This window comes from Lolium perenne, chromosome 5 (assembly GCF_019359855.2).
Source record: "Lolium perenne isolate Kyuss_39 chromosome 5, Kyuss_2.0, whole genome shotgun sequence".
NCBI classification, from domain to species: domain Eukaryota; kingdom Viridiplantae; phylum Streptophyta; class Magnoliopsida; order Poales; family Poaceae; genus Lolium; species Lolium perenne.
This window is the reverse complement of record NC_067248.2, coordinates 266972569-266988821: the sequence shown is the minus strand read 5'-3', so window position 1 is coordinate 266988821 and position 16253 is coordinate 266972569.

The window sequence follows — 16253 nt, the reverse complement described above, 5'->3', positions numbered from 1 at the left end:
AGAAGTTTTTTTTTCGATAAAGGATGCTTTATTACTTTTGAGAAGCAATTACATCCAACCTCTGCATAACCGGGATGCACACAGCCGTTCAAGTGTCTGAAGTCAAAGTATATAAAAGTAGGTGAAATACATATCGAAACGATGAATCATATAACGCCTAGGGTGAAGGTGGTGCTACAATCCGTAGACTATGCTGCCACCCTTGTAGGGAAAAAGTATCCCTCGCTGTAGTCTTCAACCGTGTACAAACCTTCGTAAAGAGGTCTCGGTTCTCCACCCGCTGAAGAGGTAACCACGAACGGAGAATACCTGTACATCTGTAGATGACCTGCAACAAAGAACATTTTTTATCGTTAAAAATCTTGTCATTTCTACTTAGCCAAAGCACCCAGATAACTGCTAGCGCCCCCACCCTAAGAAGCAACTTAAACCTTGAATCGATACCGTGAAAAATTAATACTCCCTCCGGTCGGATTTAATCGACGCGGAGGGGTACCTGTTGGTGCATGCACTTTGTGATGCGGGGGCGTCAATTAATTAGGTCCTGTCAATTTATTGTCAAATTCAGCTTATTAAGTCTCGTTTTCAGTTTTGTCAGTTGATAGTTGTATTAAGTTTTTTTCAGTTTTGATTTGTATGCTTTAAGCTGATATTAGCAAGTCCAGTTGAAGGTATTATCAATCATTCATAAAACTGTTATCAGTTTTGTGCTAGACTCAAGGGCATGTTTGGGTTTAAGCTTCAGCCACAGCTAAAGTTAAGCTCCACCCAAAATCAACAAGGTGAGGCATGCCTAGCATTGTGACAAAGAGTTTTATTTTTGCTTGTCGAAGTGTCAGCGCTACCAGCAAGGAAATACTCGTCAGACCAGTAACTGTTTTGCAAGCAAAAGAGATGAAATCCTGCCGTGAACAGGAGCAACCATTTGAAACCTAGTATCGGTTTCCATTTTTTTTTCCGATAAAGAGAATATATTAATATCAGAAGATACCAATTACACGCATCCTCTAGAACAACGTAATGTACTAATAATAATACGGATGCACACAATCAAAAAAGAAAAAAAAAGAAAACTAAGGAATAAAAATCCCGCTACAGTATCCCAGCCCTAGCAACAATAATATATCCACCACCAAGATAACACCTGAAATTCAGACTCTTCAAAAGCAACGCGTTCAAGAAGGAAACAGTGCACCAGTGCCATCATCGCCCGATCAAAGATCTTAAGTTTTCATTCTGAAGATGGTCTCCGCTCTCAAAACAATGCCTTCAACAAAGATATTTCTAGGCACTACCAATTAAAGCTAAACCTTGAATTTTCACCCTGAAAGGTAAGATTTCGAACTTCACATGTGCTGCCATAGAGTCACATTGCCTCAAGAGTTATATGGTGGAAAATAAAAAAAGTTATAATGTTGCTGCCAGACCTAGGGGCTATGGATCACTCTGATTTTATTGCTTTAACTGAGCCGCTATGCCATAAGGCTAAGGGAAAACGGCGAAAGCGTAACGTATTTTGAACAGAGAACTTTCGAATGAATATTACTCTATGGATACAGAGCTTTCCAAGGAAAATATAGGAAAGATAAACGTGCTGTGGCATGTGAACATTTGATATGATGCCCACTGTCGAAGTACCACATCTCACACTAATAATGTGCCGTGCACGAAGGCCGTTTGTTAGTCACGTCCCAAGTTTTTCCAAAGCATTTAGGGACAAAAAACTAGCTTCACAGGAAACCCATCTCAGAACACAAAACTCATACGTCTAAGATGCCAACGCCGGAAAAGTGACGTCCCAAGTTTTGACGTTTCTGAACTACTATAGAGCCAGTCTAGTTCAGATAAGTGCAAGACAAGGTACATCAGGAAAACTTAGTGCGGATCCCAGAAGTGCAAGGTTGATACAAAGAATGAGCGTGGCAGTACATCAGATAAAAAAAAAACAGCAGGCTTCTAGCAAAGGTCAGCTAGAAAATTCAGATTCCAGGATTTGAATAACACGACTACCGCTACATTGCTGCTCAGGACTATCGATATATGGGAGAAATAACACGCCCCGGCAAATCATGCTGCAGCTGACGCACCATGGAGGCCATCACTAAATACATGTTTTATAAAGAGAAAGAGAAAATAAATAATAAGCACACTACAACGCAAGAAAATTTGATAGCAAGAAGATACTTGATGTTCATCCCATTGAGCATACAAATGATTAATGTTGAACAATTACCTTTGTCCGTTTACTAGGATCTCTCGTGGAATGTCTTATGCATGCCTGTTCTTACATTGAGCACCTCTCGGTTTTATCAGTATTGGAACCAGGACTTTGATTTGACGAAGGAAAATATGCAGGCAAAGGACAAATGTTCTCGCCTGAAAATTCTAGCCATTCTCCCCGCCCCATCATTCTTGGCGTCGTCGATCGAAAAACTCTTAAAAAAATCTATCACTCCGAGTGTTCCGGTGTTAAGAGGCCGGAGGTGCTTCCGGCGAACACGTCTCCAAGCTTCTGAGGCCGGGATGTAACTATCTCCCTCGATCATTTTCCTAATAACTTTCTCTCCTAAGATTTCGACTGCCAACACCTATCTCTTATGGATGTGATCTTTCTGTATGTATTTTGACCTTATGGAGTAGTTTGTACCGGTGGATAAAATGTATGCATGTATTTGGCTAAACGAATGGGTTCTACAAATGGCGTATTTATAAAATGCACAAATAGTTCTACTGGCGTGCAACTTGGAGTGCCACACGCAAGCACTAATCTAATGGCTAGTGGTATGCAATGCCTTCTCACGACATTGGTAAGAAGATATCAGTGGCGTCTTGTCCACGCACAGTAACGTGATACCAGTGGTATGTCCTCTACGCCACACTAATAACATATAGTACTAGTGGTGTGGGGCGGTAAATAATAGAAAATATGCGACACCTCTATGGGGAGACACGCGCTCTTGGAGGATGCGGGCCAGTCTACCGGAGGTACGAGCGATAGAACTAACTTGTCTCAAGGCTGATTACCCTTTATTACTGAAGTCTTCTAATTTGAAGTAACTTTTAGCATGCTATGGTCTTAGCGTTTTAATATTTGTATGCTTTGCAATCATCATCGTGCCTTATTTTCTTCATTTCACACCCACAAAATACAAAAATCTTAGTCTTTAGTTATTTACACAAAATAAATCTTCTTCATTTGGGAACTATTTTTAAAACATAAGATTTTTATTAGTTATTATTCTTTTATTCGATTTACCACAATTAGGAACACACTCAGGGTGCCAAACTTTCAAATATACAATGGCCCGTGTAACTTTTCAAACATCTCTATGTGGAAATACACTTCTATTACAAAATAAACTTGTTATTCTCATTAAAGTTTGGTTGAATCATCGCAAATAAAAAATCTTTTCACATACACTTTTCAAACATCTTTTAAAACAACTTTTCAAGCATCTCTATTTGCAAATACACTTCTATTATAAATACACATATACAATGGTATGTTGATTTTCTCATTAAAGTTTGGTTGAAACATCGCTAAGAAAAGAAAATCTTCCTTGCAATGATTCTCTGTCACATCTGCTGAACATAATAATGACAAAAAAATTACAACCCATATTTGGATTAATATCTACTGTTAGACGAAGTATTGTGTATTTGTTGCAGTTATATTAGTAACTTTAAATATCTCGCCAAAAAGCTCTCGAGCATACATATCTTGATAGAGGTCACTAGACCTATGGTTTATATAATTGATAATTGTAGTGTGCGAGCCATGTTGAAGTGCCCTTGGATATTGGCCATGCTCATATCTTAGTTCTTCTAGAGTATGACAATATGCATTCATTCACTGGTGGAAAAAGGGGTTTTGGTCGCGGTTGGCAACTGCCATTAGTCGCGGTGGCGCAACCGCGACCAAAGTAGCGCGACTAAAGGCCCCCCCCCCCTTTAGTCGCGGTTCCTTACGAACCGCGACTAAAGGCCCGTCCACGTGGGCCGCAGGCGAGCGTCAGGGCGGAGGACCTTTAGTCGCGGTTCTTCTGGCCAACCGCGACTAAAGGCCTCCGCAGGGTTTAGGGTTTTAGCCCCCTCCCCCTAAATCTGGTTTCTTTTTAATTTGTATTGTTTTATTTCTTTTGGGTTTTAATTTTGAAGGAGTTTCACATATTCTACGGTACTACATACATGCATATGAATGTACAATTTCAAACAAATTTGAAATTAGAACCAAAAAGAATTCAAGAGGAATATACAATATATATTCAATATCGGATGACCATATACAATATATATTCAATATCGGATGACCATATACAATTTTGAACAAGTTTCCATCCATAATTTAGTGCATAAAAAGTTCTACGTCATTGTAATGGTGTTCTCCTCTAGGATCGATGACTTCCCTCGCCAACCATCCAGCTAGTTCCTCTTGAAGTGGTCGGAAGCGAGCTTCTGGACTAAGCGTCTTCCGGAGGTTATTCCTCAGGATGTTGTTCTCACACTACTGGTCCCGCTCATTGCAGTATCTCCGGATCCTCTCACAAACATAGTATCCACATAGATTGGTCCCCGGTGGCTGAATATCCCCAGTCGTCCGCACTGCCATTTTAAAATGTAGCTCTTTTTTGAATTCACCGACCTTGGTATCTACGAACCGTCTCCAAACCCTACGAGGCAAAGAAAATTAAATGAACAAGAGAGTTATTAATTAGTTACTTGATATTAGGAAATGATGAACGAAATAGGCCGATCGATATAGAGCGCAAATGAATGAAAATAATTACTTTTGCATCATTTTTCTCATGTCGCCCCAAAGCGCCGGATCCATATTCAGAGAGTCGTGGACGAGAACTGAGGAGGTCTGAACTTGAATTACCATAAGAAACCAGTGGAACCTGCGGACACGATACATGCACAGTCATGCATAACTCATCGATTAGCCACATACCATGCATGGAGTAAACAAAAGAGAATGTGCTCAAGACAGAAACACTCACCCAAAATGGTAAGGAAATAGAATATCACTTTTGAGTTTGTTTTCTAATAAACCGCCATACAGTCATCCTCCACGTCGGCGGGGTGGTGTTCTAACACATATGAATTAACGATTTGTGGGTCAATGAACCCAACATCATGGATGTTCCTTATTCGCATTTCCCGCTTCTTCATTCTGCATAATAGCGTACACAACAAGATAGTTAGGACAATATATATATATATATATATATATATATAGTGCAGGCAATGAACGAGATGGGGTAGAAATTAATAAATCACTTACAGAACGTAGCAACTGATGATAGATTTGTCGAGGTCGCGCAGATTGAACAGCTGGAACAATTCACTCAGATGAATTTGCACATAGTAATGTTTGAAGTGATGCTCATGTCTAACTTCCGCATAGATATAGTCTTTGGCGTTTTTATGTTTTATGTAACCCTTGTACCAATTTAGCAGACATTTCATTTGTCGAGGTAGATCCTCTTCCTGCGCAGGCTCGACGAGAGGGCCATTCTTCACATATGTAAATACTACGTCCTTCATTGGCGCCTCATCAAGGCCTAACAGTGCACGAAGAGTGATACCTAAGTCGGCCGCTTGTTCTCTGGCACTCGTTACAGTCAATCCCTGTGCTGCCGCAGCTACTATGATATCGGGGTCATCCGGACCGGCGGCTTTCACTATAAGCGGGGCAATCGATTGTTTACTTTGTTCCCCGAGCTGGGCAACTTCTTTCCCCCTTTCTAATTTTTTCTCGGCCTCCTCCTCCAAGGCTTTCTTCTCCGCCAACTCTTGGTTCCTCTTGAACGCGAGTGCTTGCCTACGAAGTTCACGTAAATAGTCGTCAGGCAGATTCTTCGCGGCTTGGGACGGTGTGGTCAAAAATGACTTAGCCCACTGCTTTTGCTTGTCAGAATATACTGGCTTGGGCTCGCCCTCTCTTTTCTTCTTGCAGTCCGCCTTCCATTTCTCATATTCAGCAGCCGCGCGTGAGTTGACTTCCTCGTCACTACGTTCCCAAGGCCTTGTGGGGAGAGGCTTCAGTGATGGCTCTGGTATCTTTGTGGTTCTAGGTACATAAGGGTCCGGGTTAATAACCCAGGACTGCTTCTGCTTCTTCGCCGGAGGTGGATTGGGGGGCGGTGTCTGCTGATCACCCGCCGGACGAGGACTGGGGGGCGGCGTCTGCTTACCCGCCGGAGGTGAATTGGGGGGCGGCGTCGGCTGACGTGAACGAGGTGTAGGTGAAGCACCACCACCACCGCCGCTACCGCCACCGTCACCGCCACCGCCACACGTCTTCATCGACAACATCGATGGTGCATGTTTCGTTTGGTTTCATCGTCTTGGTTGCGCCACGCTTTGACGACGTACTCGATTTTTTCGACGATCCGGCCGAGGGCTAAAATAAGAAAGAGAGTCGCGCGCGTTAGTACACACACATTTATTCAAATCAGTTAGTTTGTATCACCAGACGCTCAATATGTGTATATATATACCTCGGCGCCGGAGGTGGTTGCTACTTCCAATTGAAGATCGTCGTTTATCGACGTTTCTTCGGCATCATCTGCTTGCTGACGGCGCCCTTCATCTTCACCCTCAAGGTTCAGATAAGAAGAGATATCATCTTCTTCTTCTCCGGTCGGCACATATAGAATATCGCCTTTTATGATGCCGAACATATGGTCTTCAGCGTCCGGATCATAGTTGTCTAGAATCGGGTCAGCTCTATCGTCCGCCATATGTCAGTCCTGAAAACATGTAGTAAAAACAAATTAATTGTGTATATGCCAGCATTATCATATCTCTTCTACATATAAAGAGAGAGGGCGACGAGGGAGGCGAGAGGGGACGCGATGATCGCGTGACCGAGAGAACGGTGGTGGTGGCGAAAGGGGGGACGCAGTGACCGCGTGACCGAGAGACCGGTGGCGGTGGCGAAAGGGGGACGCAGTGACCGCGTGACCGAGAGACCGGTGTGGCGGTGACCGAGAGGGCGGTGGCGGTGCCGAGGACACATAACCCTCGCCGCCCCCTCTCGATCCCAAATAAAATTTTGTTAAGTTAAAATTTTGATCATTAAGTCTAAATTTTGTGGCGGTGGCGGTGGTGGTGGTGGTGGCGGTGGTGGTGGCGGTGCCGATCCTTCTCTCTCTCGTAAAAAAACAAAAAAAAACCCCGCGCGTATACGGAGGGGGCGGCGAAGGCGTCTCGTCGCCCCCTCCGTATACACGTGGGGTCGGTGTCGAAAGGGCGGTGGCGAAATGGCGGTGGCGGTGGCGGTGGCGGTCCCTCCTTTCTCTCTCTTTCTCTCTAGCGCGCGAGAGGGTCGCGCGGCGCCCCCTCCGTATACACGCGGGGCGAGCGCGCGAGTTTTTTTTAAGTCAAATTTTACTTTTTTTAAGTCAAATTTTAGTTTTTTTAGACAAACTTTTTAAGTCAATTTTTAGTTTTTTAAAATCAAGTTTTAGTTATTTTTATATTTGTTTTTGTTTTGTTATTAGTTAAGATTTGTGTTTAATTACTAAAAAACAAAAAACAAAAAACAAAAAAAGGCCTCTCTCTCTCTCTCAGAATCACAAGCCCGCGCAAGACCGGGCAGCGAGCGACGGCGCGGCGGCGAGGCTACGGCGGCGGTCTTCGCGCGCGACAACGAGCGCGCCGCGCGCGCAAAGCGAGCGCGGCGAGGCGACGGCGCGCGCGAGGGCGCGCGCGAAGGCGAGGGCGCGCCGGTTACCTTTGGCGGCGCGGACTTCGGCGCGCAGTGCGAGGGCGGCGACGAGGTCGTCGAGGCGCGGCGGGAGGCGGCGACGGCGTCGGGTGGGGCAGCACCTCGAGCGGAGAAGACGATGGGCGCGCGGAGAAGAAGAAGTGGCGCCCGCACGGGCGCCCGCGCGCATTTATAGCAACCCACCTTTAGTCGCGGTTGGGATCACAGCAACGCGACTAAAGTACCACTGAGTCGCGGTTGGTGACCCCAACCGCGACTAAAGGTTTTTTCGCCCCAATTTGCGGTTCCCGCAGAGAGGACCTTTAGTCGCGGCCAACCGCGACTAAAGGCCTTTTTTCAAAATACTTTTCATTTCAAAATTTCAAAAATACAAATAATATATCAAAAAATCAGAAAAATAAAACTAATTCATTTCAAAATTTCAAAAATACAAATAATATATCAAAAAATTCAGAAAAATAAAACTAATTCATTTCAAAATCTCAAAAATACAAATAATATATCAAAAAATTCAGAAAAATAAAACTAATTCATTTCAAAATCTCAAAAAATACAAATAATATATCAAAAAATTCAGAAAAATAAAACTAATTCATTTCAAAATCTCAAAAATACAAATAATATATCAAAAAATTCAAAAAAAATAAAACTAATTCATTTCAAAAATTAAAAAATACAAATAATATATCAAAAAAATAAAACTAATTAATTTCAAAATCTCAAAAATACAAATAATATATCAAAAAATTCAGAAAAATAGAACTAATTCATTTCAAAATCTTAAAAATACAAATAATGTATCAAAAAAATCAGAAAAATAAAACTAATTAATTTCAAAATCTTAAAAATACAGATGATACATCAAAAAATTCAGAAAAATAGAACTAATTCATTTCAAAATCTTAAAAATACAAATAATGTATCAAAAAAATTAGAAAAATAAAACTAATTAATTTCAAAATCTTAAAAATACCGATGATACATCAAAAAATTCAGAAAAACAGAACTAATTAATTTCAAAATCTTAAAAATGCAGATAATATATCAGTTCTTCCCACCAGTTCTTTCCTGCTGCCGTTGTCTTCCCGCCCCCTCTTCCCACCAGTTCTTCCCGGCCGCCTCTGTCTTGCCGCCCCTCTTCCCAGCAATTCTTCCAGTTCTTTCCTGCTGCCGCTGTCTTCCCGTCCCCTCTTCCCACCAACAACTTCCGAAGATGTCGTAGGGCGTGTGCACCGACGACATGTTCGATAAGCTGCGCCAAGAGAGATTTTCCAACCCTTTACCCAGCACTGTTAGAGGAGATGGAGTCTTTCACGGGTTTGCAGGAAAATTTTCACCGCGACGACAGCAGCGACGACGGCAGCGACGACGGCGGCGGCAACTTAGAAGGCGACGACTACCAGTACAACGGCGGCGGCTATGAAGACTACGAGTATGCATATTATACGCCTAGGCAGGAGTATGACTAAATCACTCCAAATTAAGAAAAATAAAACTAATTCATTTCAAAATGTTTAAAATACATATAATATAATGTTTAAAACGAACCACTACTACCTCGACCTCACGCCGGAGCAGCGGATGAATCCCCGCTGGCATCCCGATAACCAGCATACTTGGGACGCCTTCTTCATCAATCGGCGTGAGAGGGCGCTCGCCAGGTATGAGGAGGACGGTCTGCCTCCTGGAAACTTCCACGAGGCCGGCCGTCGGCTATGGTGGTACTGCCCGACTATGCAGAGCGACATGGACTACAACACGCCCGGCGATATCCAGCGCCAGCTCTACCCTCAGTTCGAGCCACGAGCGCCGCCCGACGACAGCGACGATAGCAGCGACGACGACGCCGACAACTTAGAAGGCGACGACTACCAGTACAACGGCGGCGGCTATGAAGACTACGAGTATGCATATTATACGCCTAGGCAGGAGTATGACTAAATCACTCCAAATTTCATGTATGCAGGAGTATGACTTAGTCACTCCAAATTTCCTATATGCAGGAGTATGACTTAGTCACTCCAAATTTCATGTATGCAGGAGTATGACTTAGTCACTCCAAATTTCATGTATCATCAGTGCTATCTCGAGTCAATTGAATCATTCGAAAATGGACACCAAACACATCACGGGTAATATAATTCACATGATTCATTCAACAAAGTTTGGTACAATAAATTATTACACATCATTTCTTCCCTTGTGTCCCTGCTTGCTTACGATTGTGCCATATCCATGGAGCATCCTCATCATTTAACTTAATGCTTGGGTCGGTGTTCACTTTGAAGGGCGGAATTTCAGCAAACATATTATAATCTTCTGACATGTCTGTCTTGTCCTCCACTCCCACGATGTTTCTTTTCCCTGAAAGAACAATGTGGCGCTTTGGATCATCGCATGATGTACTGATCGTTTTCTTATCTTTCCGTTTCCTCGGTTTGCTACTCATGTCCTTCACATAGAAAACCTGAGCGACATCTTTCGCTAGGACGAATGGTTCGTCAAGGTAACCAAGATTGTTGAAATCCACCATTGTCATTCCGTATTGCTGGTCCACCTTTACCCCACCTCCTGTTAGCTTGAACCATTTGCACCGGAACAAAGGGACCCTAAAGGAGGGTCCATAGTCAAGTTCCCATATCTCCTCTATGTAACCATAATATGTGACCTTTTGCCCATTCTCGGTTCTTTGCATCAAAGCGGACACCACTGTTTTGGTTGGTGCTCTTTTTATCTTGGGCGATCGTGTAAAATGTATTCCCATTTATCTCGTACCCTTGGAAAGTCGTTATAGTCGAAGATGGTGTCTTGGCCAACATGTACAGCTGATCTACAACCTTATTGTCACTCATTAAATGTTTTCTCAACCAACTGCCGAAAGTCTCCATGTGGGCCTTCCTAATCCAGGATTCAGGCTTTCCAGGGTTGTCCGAACGTAAAATATTCTTGTGTTTCTCAAAGTACGGAGCCACCAAGCTGGAATTGGTCAGAACTGTGTGGTGTGCTTCAGCCAGAGAATGGCCGTCCATACATATCATTGATTTCCTTCCGATCGTGCCTTTTCCACTTAGTCTCCCCTCGTGCCGCGATTGAGGAAGACCAATCGGCTTAAGGTCAGGAACAAAGTCAACACAAAACTCAATTACCTCCTCATTTCCATAGCCCTTGGCGATGCTTCCTTCTGGCCTAGCACGGTTACGAACATATTTCTTTAATACTCCCATGAACCTCTCGAAGGGGAACATATTGTGTAGAAATACAGGACCGAGAATGGAAATCTCATCGACTAGGTGAACCAGGAGGTGCGCCATAATATTGAAGAAGGATGGCGGGAACACCAACTCGAAACTGACAAGACATTGGATCACATCGTTCTGTAACCGTGGTAGAACTTCTGGATTTATTACCTTCTGAGAGATTGCATTGAGGAATGCACATAGCTTCACAATGGCTACTCGAACATTTTCCGGCAGGAGCCCCCTCAAAGCAATCGGAAGCAATTGCGTCATAATCACGTGGCAGTCGTGAGACTTCAGGTTTTGGAACTTTTTCTCCGCCATGTTTATTATTCCCTTTATATTGGACGAGAATCCTGACGGGACCTTCATACTGCTCAGGCATTCAAAAAAGATGACCTTCTCTTCTTTGGTCGAGCGTAGCTGGCACGACCTTGAAACCGTTCCGGATGCCGGTCATCAGGGTCTTTCAAACTTTGCTGGTCCTGCCGTGCTTCCTTTGTATCATTTGACTTCCCATACACGCCCAAGAAGCTTAGGAAGTTCACGCAAATATTCTTCGTAACGTGCATCACGTCGATTGCAGAGCGGACTTCTAGGACTTTCCAATATTCTAGCTCCCAGAATATAGATTTCTTCTTCCACATGGCTACGTGCCCGTCAGCTCCCTTCGGAACTGATTGTCCGCCAGACCCTTTCCAAAGTTTACTTTCATATCCTTGACCATATCAATTACCTCGGCACCGGTGTGTTCCGCAGTGCTTCGGCCGGTGATCTGCCTTGCCGTTGTAATGCTTGCCTTTCTTTCTTCTTGGATGACCTTTCGGAAGAAATCGACGATGCCCAAGGTACACGTTCTTCTTACAATTTGGCAAATGTACACTTTCGCCTCATGTAAGCAAGCGTGCATGCATTATATCCCTTATTTGACAGTCCGAAAGGTTACTAAGAGCAGGCCAATCGTTGATGGTTACGAAAAGCAACGCTCGTAGGTCAAATTCCTCTTCTTTGTGCTCATCCCACACACGGACACCAGGTCTGCCCCACAGCTGTAAAAGTTCATCAACTAATGGCCTTAGGTACACATCGATGTCGTTGCCGGGTTGCTCCGGACCTTGGATGAGCACGGCATCATAATGAACTTCCGCTTCATGCACAACCAAGGAGGAAGGTTGTAGATGCATAGAGTCACGGGCCAGTACTATGGCTGGAGCTACGCTCGCCAAAAGGATTCATGCCATCCGTACTTAGACCAAATCTTATGTTCCTTGCATCAGTTGCAAAATCTTTGAACTCTCTCGTCGATCTTTCTCCATTGCGTTCCATCCGCGGGGTGTCTCAACTCCCGTCCGACTCTACGGTCCTCTTTGTGCCATCGCAACAACTTGGCATGCTCTTTGTTCCTGAACAGACGTTTCAACCGTGGTATTATAGGAGCATACCACATCACCTTGGCGGGAACCCTCTTCCTGGGTTTCGGCCCTCAACATCGTCGTCACCAGGGTCATCGCCTACGATCTTATAACGCAATGCAAGGTGCATACCGGGCATTCATTCAAATTCTCGTATTCACCGCGGTAGAGGATGCGATCGTTGATGCATGCATATATCTTCGTAACCTCTAAACCTAGAGGGCAGACAACCTTCTTTGCTTCGTACGTAGTGGCGGGCAACTCGTTATTCTTTGGAAACATATTCTTCAACATTTTCAGCAAGTTTTCAAATGCCGAGTCACTACACCTGCCTGTGCCTTCCATCTCAAAGCAAATCCGAGTGTGCAGCCCAGCTTTTTCAGACCATCATCGCATCCGGGGTACAGCGCCTTCCCGTGATCCTCTAACATGCGATCCAAATTCTCCCTCTCTTTTTCAGTTTCGCAGCGTCTCCGTGCATCAGCAATGGTCCGACCAAGATCATCAACGGGATCATCACGTGCCTCTTCTTCACCTTCCCCTTCACCTTCCCCTTCACCTTCAGCATCCTCCATGAAAGTATCACCGAAATGAGCAAGATAGCTTTCATCGATGAAATCATCCCCTTCTTCATCTTCTTCCATTATAACCCCTCTTTCTCCATGCTTGGTCCAACAATTATAGCTTGGCATGAAACCGTGCCGAAGCAGGTGCATGTGAACATCTCTTGAGGAAGAGTAAACATTACGATTCTTACATTTAACACATGGACATGAGATAACAAAACCCCCACAGCTTGTTCGCATTAGCCACTACGAGGAAATCTTTCAAACCCGTACTGAACTCGCCGGAGAGTCGGTTACCGTACATCCATTGTCGATTCATCTGCATTATTATAATATAAAATATATAATTAACCATCATGCATTTGTTAAACTAACTAGCTACAAACAATATAAATTAAACAATGAACTACACACATGCACATGCACATTTTATCAACGACACATCAAAGGTTCAAGTTGCTAACCGCGATCGAGGAGGAAAAAATAAATGAGAAAGCTCAAGTGTGGCTCCAACACTTCATATCATGTTTGTTTCATGCTCTTGGGGCATTTCATCAAACACCTTATGTGCATAAGAGGAACCAAAAGCAAACCTAACACCCACTTGTGAAGTTTGTGAAGAGAATGGCACCAAATGGCTAAGTGTTGGCTGCTGGATGGGTATATATAGGGGGGGGGGGGCTTTAGTCCCGGTTGGCCTGGCCAACCGCGACTAAAGGCCTTCGGGCACCTTTAGTCGCGGTTGGCCTGGCCAACCGCGACTAAAGGCCCCCACGTGCACCGGCTGGCCACCGAGCGCCCTGGGCCCAGGCCTTTGGTCGCGGTTCGCCTCCCGAACCGCGACTAAAGGTACCATTAGTCGCGGTTCCTACAGCTTCGCGACTTATGGGGCTCACCCGAAGCCTGTTTTTCTACCAGTGATTGTTTATTCCTCTGGTTCAATCATTTGTTGGTGAATCCTGATTGCTTTGTATCGGGTGATAAGTGCATGCATAATAGGGTGACATCATGCTTCTCTTAGAGCTGCCACGTAGGATTTGGAAAGAGAATGTTGTCTTTCCTTAGCTGAGGGATGATCCCTTAGAAAATATAGAAAGACTATTTGATGCGTTGTACCATTTGTCTTCCCTTAGCGAACTAATTTCTAGAGATGATAATAAAAGATAATGTCTATCTATTGCTTTTTCTAGATGACATAGATGACTAAGAGAAGGCACCACTTCTCTATCATGGTTGGGCGAGCGAATGGTTCGGGACAGGGCATGGAGGCAAAGGAAAACAAGAGCAATATCACGCCCTTGTTTTAGGGCACTGATTGGGATCTAAGTTGGGGCTTTGACTGCTTTTTTTAAACCTAGTTGGGCCTTTGACTTAGTGATGATGAAATCACTGAGTGGAGGCTCATATCTTCTTTTGCCTGTTTGCAACACAGTTTTTTTTCATCTCACGAATTGCACCAAAATTTGCACAAACTTAGACACTAATTTTACATTGGGTGTAACTATTTCTAAGTCGACCGAGAACTAACTTCATTGTCAGTCATCAAATCTTAGTTGCAAGTCATGTTGCAACTCATGACGACTAATCTAAATCATGATGCAAATAAAATGATGAAAAACTTAACTGGCACGAAGTTAATTCTCAGCTAGCTCAAAACTAGCAAGTCCCTTTTACATTCACCTGTCGGGATGATTCTGGCTGTATTCAGTTCGTTGGCTAGCCGATCGATGATCACGGACATGTACTAAGGAAAAATAGGCTTCCATGTTTCGACCGACACGTGCAGTTTCATACCTTGTAATGGAGCACAAATTCAGGGTACAAAGATCGAGAGATATTTTTCAGGATTTTCATTTATTTTACCAAACAATGGCATGACCATGTGGAAAGGTATAGCATAGATTGTTGATCTTTAATTACTAGGAACGAAATCGAGCGATCCGTGTAATGCTTATCCTATATTTTCTCTAGATTTGTGCCCTAGATTTCCTACCTGATTGGGTAAAAACGAAGGCATAAAGAAATGAATGGCGTTAAAAAACAGAAGGAGAAGCTGCTCTAGATTTGCTACCAATTTGGGCTATCAAATAGGAATGAGATCGAGCGAGAGAGAGGAAAAAGGTACATTGAAAACTGCTAATCAGGGCGAAAAAGACAGAAACCACTCGTGCCCACGTCTCGGACCCACACGGCTCCACACGCTACGGCCCCACACGGCCACACAAACATGGTCTCGTTGTAGGATAACGTTGCATAGAAAACAAAAAATTTCCTACCGTGAACACGAAATCCAAGCCAAGATGCAATCTAGAAGATGGTAGCAACGAGGGGATTATCGAGTCTCACCCTTGAAGAGATTCCAAAGCCTACAAGATGAGGCTCTTGTTGCTGCGGTAGATGTTCACTTGCCGCTTGCAAAAGCGCGTAGAAGATCTTGATCACGATCGTTTCCGGAGCCACGAACGGGCAGCACCTCCGTACTCGGTCACACGTTCGGTTGTTGATGAAGACGACGTCCACCTCCCCGTTCCAGCGGGCAGCGGAAGTAGTAGCTCCTCTTGAATCCGACAGCACGACGGCGTGGTGTCGGTGGCGGTGGAGAAGTCCGGCGGAGCTTCGCTAAGCTACGCGGGAGATATGGAGGAGAGGGGGGCGGCTAGGGTTTGGGAGGGGGTGGCCGGCCACTTCAAGGGGGGCGGCCAGCTTGTGGTCTTGGGGTGGCCGGCCCCCTCCCCTTGGCCCCTCATTATATAGGTGGATCCCCAAGAGTTGGTCTCCAAGTCTTCGAATAAGACCCGAACCAAAAACCTTCCATATGGTGGGGAAACCTAGCCAAGCTAGGACTCCCACTAGAGGTGGGAGTTCCACCTCCCATATGGGGGGGTGGCCGGCCCCCTAAGGGGGAGTCCACTTGGGACTCCTCCCCCACTAGGGCTGGCCGGCCATGGAGGTGGAGTCCCATGTGGACTCCACCTTCCCTGGTGGTTTCTTCCGGACTTTTCTAGAACCTTCTAGAACCTTCCATAGAACCTTCCGCGTCAATTTAATTCACATAAAATGACATCCTATATATGAATCTTATTCTCCGGACCATTCCGGAACTCCTCGTGATGTCCGGGATCTCATCCGGGACTCCGAACAAATATTCGAACTCCATTCCATATTCAAGTTCTACCATTTCAACATCCAACTTTAAGTGTGTCACCCTACGGTTCGCGAACTATGCGGACATGGTTGAGTACTCACTCCGACCAATAACCAATAGCGGGATCTGGAGATCCATAATGGCTCCCACATATTCAAC